This window comes from Hippocampus guttulatus, chromosome 8 (genome assembly GCF_054856545.1).
Source record: "Hippocampus guttulatus isolate MCC_2025c chromosome 8, RoL_Hgut_1.0, whole genome shotgun sequence".
NCBI classification, from domain to species: Eukaryota; Metazoa; Chordata; class Actinopteri; order Syngnathiformes; family Syngnathidae; genus Hippocampus; species Hippocampus guttulatus.
The window spans coordinates 9,961,812-9,968,645 of NC_141268.1; positions in this window are offsets into that span (position 1 = coordinate 9,961,812).

A 6,834-nucleotide genomic window follows, 5' to 3' on the forward strand; every position below is an offset into this window, starting at 1 on the left:
TCCTAAAAAGTGCTGCATAATGTTGGGATGTGACAACTGACTTGTTTGCTTCATTTTTCGTGAGGACGTTTTCGTGTGATTGCGTCGCTACGGGTCTCATTGGCACCCCTCTCAGAATAAAATATGTCTGCGTTTATTTTTTTTTTTATATGACCATCAGTGGAATCTCCGCTGTCACCTCGCTTTCAATTTGATGGTTTTCATGCAATATTTCGATGTTTATGGCACGCATGCCGGGATAACTCATCTTTGACTGCCTAAAAACGTTTGAAAACTAACACATTTATATCGACCCATTGCTCATACTTTTGAGGTGTTCGGGCACTGAACTTTCTTTATAGCGTACTTAAAAAAAAAAAAACAATAGCAGCTGTGAAAAAGTTATGTACATTAAATCAAATGTAAAAGACAAATGTACACGTATTATCTAAATAAATGTAGATACACTCTAGTCAAAAATGTCACCACTTTCAAACATTTGACTGGTAGTGAAAATTCTAACATAAAACAAAAGCAAACACAAACTTCTAAGACCTCAAAAAGACTTCCAGTACAATTCATAAGTGGTCATTTTTTTGGGGATTGTATTTCCCTTCAGAGATTGTTTTTATAAATTACATTAAATGTGAAGAATATTTCAATTTTAAAAAGCACGGTTTACAGTATTACATGAGCAAAATGTATTTTTTATTTTATTAACTGTCACTTCTTAAAAATAAACACAAATAAATGGAATTGCTGAGACCAGCATGTGTCCCACTTTATAAGCAGTCCATTGTAAAACCGGGAAACAAATGACAACACTTTAGTGAGAAAGATATATCCATCTCTATGAGGAGGAGCGATTAAAGTGGTTGCGACTTGGCGCGTTTAAAAGAATGGGTTTTGTAACCAAGAAACCAGTGTGAAAAACTACTCTCTGTGTGTAATTGTCAAAACAGTGAACTGTATTGGCCATCTGCTACGCTACCCCCTAATGTTGCCCATATATCAAGGCCATGTTAATCTGCTCTTATTGAAAGAATACACACACTGTTTCGAAGGACGAGATGATAAAATCCCCTTACGACGGTAGCCTGTGTCACTCTAAATCATGTCTGTTTAATGAGCAGAGGAATGAATGACAGTGTCAGCAATTAATAGGGTGTATATCACGACAATACCTGACATCATTTAAGTTGATGTGAGTGGAAGAGTAAAAAAAAATATATAGAGCAGTGTGGCTGTAATAGAAACATCTATGCTGTGCCTACGCGTTGTAATTATGTCCTAATGATGCTCATGTTTCAGCCCTTGCGAGAGTCATGACGGCATGTCTTGTCTGTACGAGCATTCCCACCGCTGCTAATAACAATGGCTGTTTTGTAATGAGCGGCCAGGAGTCTGAATTCTTCGGAATGCACCATCGAGATTCAACCAGAACTGACTAATTGGATCTAGTATGTATTTCCTTTATCTGAGGTTTTTTTTTTTAATACCTTCTTCAGCTGAGAGGGGAAACTTTTGAGTTTGCCAATGCAGCATAATTCTTGGCTCAGCTTTTTCGTGAAGTACAAGCTATTCTCATACTGTGACATAAAAATGCCACGGGGAGATTCAGGAATTTATATCTCGATATATTTTTAGTGGGCTGTTTTCCCCCATTGTAGCAACTTTGTATTATTGTATTGATCATCTCAGAATGTTTCCTCGTGCGGCTGCAACGTGTCAAAGGTCCATTGACTTGTTGATTAGTTTGCATATATGGTTATCAGACAACAAGGGTACACTTGCACTACTGAACAGAGAAGGATAATAATGCTTCGTTTTGTCTGACACCATCATGATTGCAGGGTTAGTCATAGTCTATCCAGCAAAACTGATGTGTCAGATTTATCATTCATCAGCATTTTACACAGGACCCAGCATCAGCAGGATACTGCCGCTCTCGCGCAGCGTCCTGGCATCAAGCATTCTGATCACTATTCATTGTGGAATAGTGTCAACACAACTGTAATTTCAATACTTGTTCATTGGTATTTGTTGAACTACTAACAGACTCACAAAAAGAGTAAAAACTCGGCAAAAATCTGACGATTTATTTAAATGTTTTTCTCCCAGATTGTTTTTTATCATAGGTGGTTGTTTGAATGTAATTTTCTTTAGAACATTTGACTGTCTTCCAATTTGTCTTTTTTGTGTGTGTGTGTGTGGGGGGGGGGGTGTTGTTGAACTACTCACAGACTAACAGATAGAATAAAAAAATCGGCAATTGCAAACATAACAAACGATAGAAACGTAATCCATTCGTACACGAGCCGCTATAGCCACTGCGTGTATCCTAACAATCTTTGGAACAACATCTCACTAGAGTGCAAATGCTTTTTTTTTTTTTTTTTTTTTTTTTTTTAAAGGCACATCTAAGCGGTAGCCCCCTCCCCACAAACCGTCCCCCTCCCGGCATATCTGGGGTCATCCCCACTTTAAGTAGGCGACTGACAGTTGTGGAATTTGATGCGCTTCCTCGCTCTTGAGAGGGAATGATGAAAGCCGTCTCTATCTCCGCTGCATCAATGGATGTGCCCAGGGCCATACTTGCCCGGCATCGCCACCGCCTCCTGTTTTTCGCACCATGTCCTATTTACTTATTTATCCGTCCTACTACCGGCGTCTTTTCTCACCCAATAGAATTTATCCTTGTCTAAAAATATCTGGAGGAAGAGTCACTCATTTTCCCATCGACAAGTAGGAAGACATGCATGGAGCTGAAGCTCCTTTCGCAATGGTCATCGCCATCCTTTGTGAGCGGTACTGATGTGCAATGTGGGTGGCTTCAAGTTGACAAACAAATTTTCCAGCTTATGACATTGTGTAAAATGGCTGGCATCAGATTGGGAAGTTTAATGCCCAAGACTCACAACATGCCTGGATTTTTTTTTTTTTTTTAAATTGACGTGAATGTGATGAAAGTCAAATTGACATTGATTACTTGATGACATGATTGATATTTTTTCAGTACAGTACAATGGTCCCCAATTTTTCTGGCATCCAAGGTGGTATCTCTTTTGGGCTTTTCATTATGGTTAGTTTTTGATTTATTTATTTTTCCTTTTGAGTTGTTTTTTTTAAATAAAATTTTAGAGCAAATATATTCATTTTTATTTTATTTTGTAAATGCTTTGTTTTAGTTTTTATTAGGTTTAGTGTTAGTTTTAGGATTTAAAAAACATTTGGAGTATTTGTTGAGTGCAAGGTTAAAACAAAAAGGTATTGCGTAATGAATGAAAACTACAATTCACAAACAACCAATTAACCGCAAAAAACAAAGTATTTTAGTTAAAGTAGATTTACAAACCTAAGACGTAATTTCAGTTGGTGTCAATCCATCCATCCATTTTCCGATCCGCTTAATCCTCACAATGGTCGCGGGGGGTGCCGGAGCCTATCCCAGTTGTCTTCGGGCAGTAGGCGGGGGACACCCTGAACCGGTTGCCAGCCAATCACAAGGCACACACAGACGAACAACCATCGGCCCTCACACTCACACCTAGGGACAATTTGGAGTGTTCAATCAGCCTACCAAGCATGTTTTTAGAATGTGAGAGGAAACCGGAGTACCCAGAGAAAACCCACGTAGGCCCGGGGAGAACATGCAAGCTCCACACAGGGAGGCCAGAGCTGTAATTGAACCCTGTACCTCTGCACTGTGAGGTTGACGCACTAGCCACCGGGCCATCCTTCAGTTCGTGTTGGTTTTATAAAAGCATTTTTGTTTTTATTTCATGAACTGAATTGATTCTTCAATTTTAGTTACTATGTTCTTTTTTTTTTAACTATAACGTCCTTGATGTGTCATGGACCACCAGTTCCATGGAATGCACTTCCATTTCTACCCTCACCACATAGTTCAAATAGCGCACACTGAGTTTTTCATTCCACAAGGCAAAAGAAATAGCATTTTAGGTATTTGTTTCAAGGCCTTGTGAAGCAAAAAAACGTTACAAAATTTACTCGCACACACACACCAAACTACAGTAACCTATTGGTTAAAAACAGTCTCAAAAGACTTTTCTCAGCAGATAGCTCCAGTGTGCGGCGGGCTTCATAGTCTAGCAGGTTGTTTGTGACCAGCGACGGCAGCAGACGGGCAAGTAAACTGTCGAATTGCAAGATGAGATTCCAAAAACGGGATTAGCGAATAGTTAACTTCAAGTTCGAAACATCTTTGCATTGTCACAGCGCTCTGTGTCACGCATCTAATTATCTGAATCCGAAAAGCTGCAATGGCCATGTGAACGCCCAATTCAGATGCGGCCTGTTCTGTCGAAAATGTTTTGGGTTTTTTCCCATGCGATGGGAGGATCTGGCCGCCTGAGTGTTCTGAACTCCTGTTTCCATGCTATTTTGAGTGGAATACTGCAAAAAGGTTTTGGATGGTAGCCGTAGCTGACGTCAAGTTGGTCTTCAAAATGTAAACTACGTAGTGGGAAGCTATTGAGTTAATCAATTTAAAAGTCCCAGATTTAACCTGACAAACATGGAAAATGTAAAATCACGCCCGCGCACCCTTAAAAAAATAATATCTAGCCGCATGTTTGTATCCTAACTCTTTGATGGCAAGTTGTTGGCATGAGTGTTAGCCTTTTTGCCCTGGAGGTTCAGACCTTTACCAACACAATCACCACTTACTGAATGAAGTTGTTCACACTGTGAGTGTGTGACCTTGTGATTGCACCCCGGTGTGATGCCGATTACCTGTCAGCAGCTTTTGTAAACACACACACACACACACAAACACAAATATCACTAATAATACCCACTGGGCAGGTCACTGTCGCTTGCTGGAAGCATATTGCTTTTTAATGGGAGCGGAAACTTACGCCCACGTACACACACACGCACACACAAACACACGAATTGCCACATGCGGGGACATAGTTTAGATTGTCCATTAAGGACAAGATTAGGAGGGCCCTGGAGTTTGACATTGAGACTGTTTGTGAGTCATTCGAGACAGATTTTTGGCTATTTTGTTGCCTGGTGTCCATTGATACTGAGTGACATATTACAAAACACACATGCGCACACACTTGCAGTCTTAGTACAAAAGCACCAAATCACTGCAAGTCCTCATTCTGTGAACTCTCCAAAACAGCAGGAGACATATTTGGAGGAAGTGCTATTTTTCAGCTCCTTTTCCTGAAGTGAATATAATTGTGATCAAACACTTCGTTGATTTCTCTCAAAGGCTCAAAAAGAAGCTCTATGACCCACACAAATATTCATCTCTCATGACTGAGTTCTATTTCGGTCCTCCTGATGTGTTGCTTCATATCTCCGCATGTGTGACTTTGTTGATGAGATGTGTAAATCATGTTTCTTCGAGCAGAACACAAAAATAAGTGTGCCTGAACATGTAGACCATGAGCAAAAATTACACGGGACCATCAATGAATACAGTATTACAGTATTATACTGTATATAAGAAATTGTGTTTTTTGCTAAATGTGAAAAAAATTGCATTTCAGAATTCTCTGGTCGAACATTACTAGCGTGTTTAAGTATAGTTATTTTATTTGTTAGATTAGGCATAGTGTTGCCTTGACCTATGAGTTTAATTCAGTCTTTGGCCACCCTTGTAACTCAACACTTCTCATCAAATCATCTTTCCCCATTGCAATGAATGGAATTGTCGTTAATGTGTTCCAGCGCACACCCCCCCCCCCCCCCCCTGCCAAAACACCATCCAAAATAGAAAAAAATACTCTTATAAAACATTCATAAATCACAATTAATTAGAATGTAAAAGAAAATTTACATGCACTAACTCACCATGATTTCATTGTCCATGGTCATACTACATGATTATTTGCAGAGGAAACCAAAGATGGTTGCAGATGATAAAGAATATGTGCATGTGAATATTTGTAAATTGTCTTTCTGCATGTGTTGCTGCCATTTGTTTTTAAAATAGTTGTTAGAAAAAAGTTGTTTCAAAGCGTAGAACTACCGCAACATCAATGCTAATTTTGTGAACCTGTCTATGACTCTTTATAAGGTGTTTTAGATTGCAGAGTTTCCAATGGTAGAGCTATGTGGTTTGGTTACTCTAAATACACAACATGTAATGCTCTTGGTTTGTGTTTAACTGTTTTGTTCTTTGCATTCTATTGAATTACTTTATACTTTTTTTTTCAAAACAGAAATTCCCCACAAAATTGGGGCGGCTGGAACAGATTAATGGCATTTCCAATTCTTTCATTGGGGGAAGATGATTTGGGTTTTGGTCACATCACCAATTCAACTGTTAACTGATGTCACTGAGAAATGTTTGTTTAAAAAGCAAAACAAATTGGAGGTCGGTCAGCTTCATGGGATGCATATCTAAGTGTGACTTGTCATCCCGGTGACCTCTCACCTATGAAAATCATATGCGAGGATTATTTTCCGCCTGGATTTCCCTTCATTGGTCTTCCAACGATCATGCCTCCTACTCTTCCCCCTCCTCATTACAACCCTCTTTTGGACTTAAGTGGAATTTCGATGTGAGACCTTTGCCTCTCTGCAGAGAATTAAACATGCTGCATCGCGACCTTTTTTGTCTGCGACGACTTTCATTCCGCCAACCCGTAACGCACCCCCTTGAAATTCTGAGAAAAAGCTCCGTTCCCTGGTACGGGGGAGCAGGGGGGGAGAGGAACCACATTCGTCAGCTCTCGGCACCTCAGATTTATCACTTCCTCCCTCTTTCAGGTCACGATAATACTCTTTTGATATATTTTGACGTGTTCTCCGGCTCTGACCTTGTGGAAGAAGCACAGCAAATGATTGCCCACAAAATCTGCATCCCTTTCC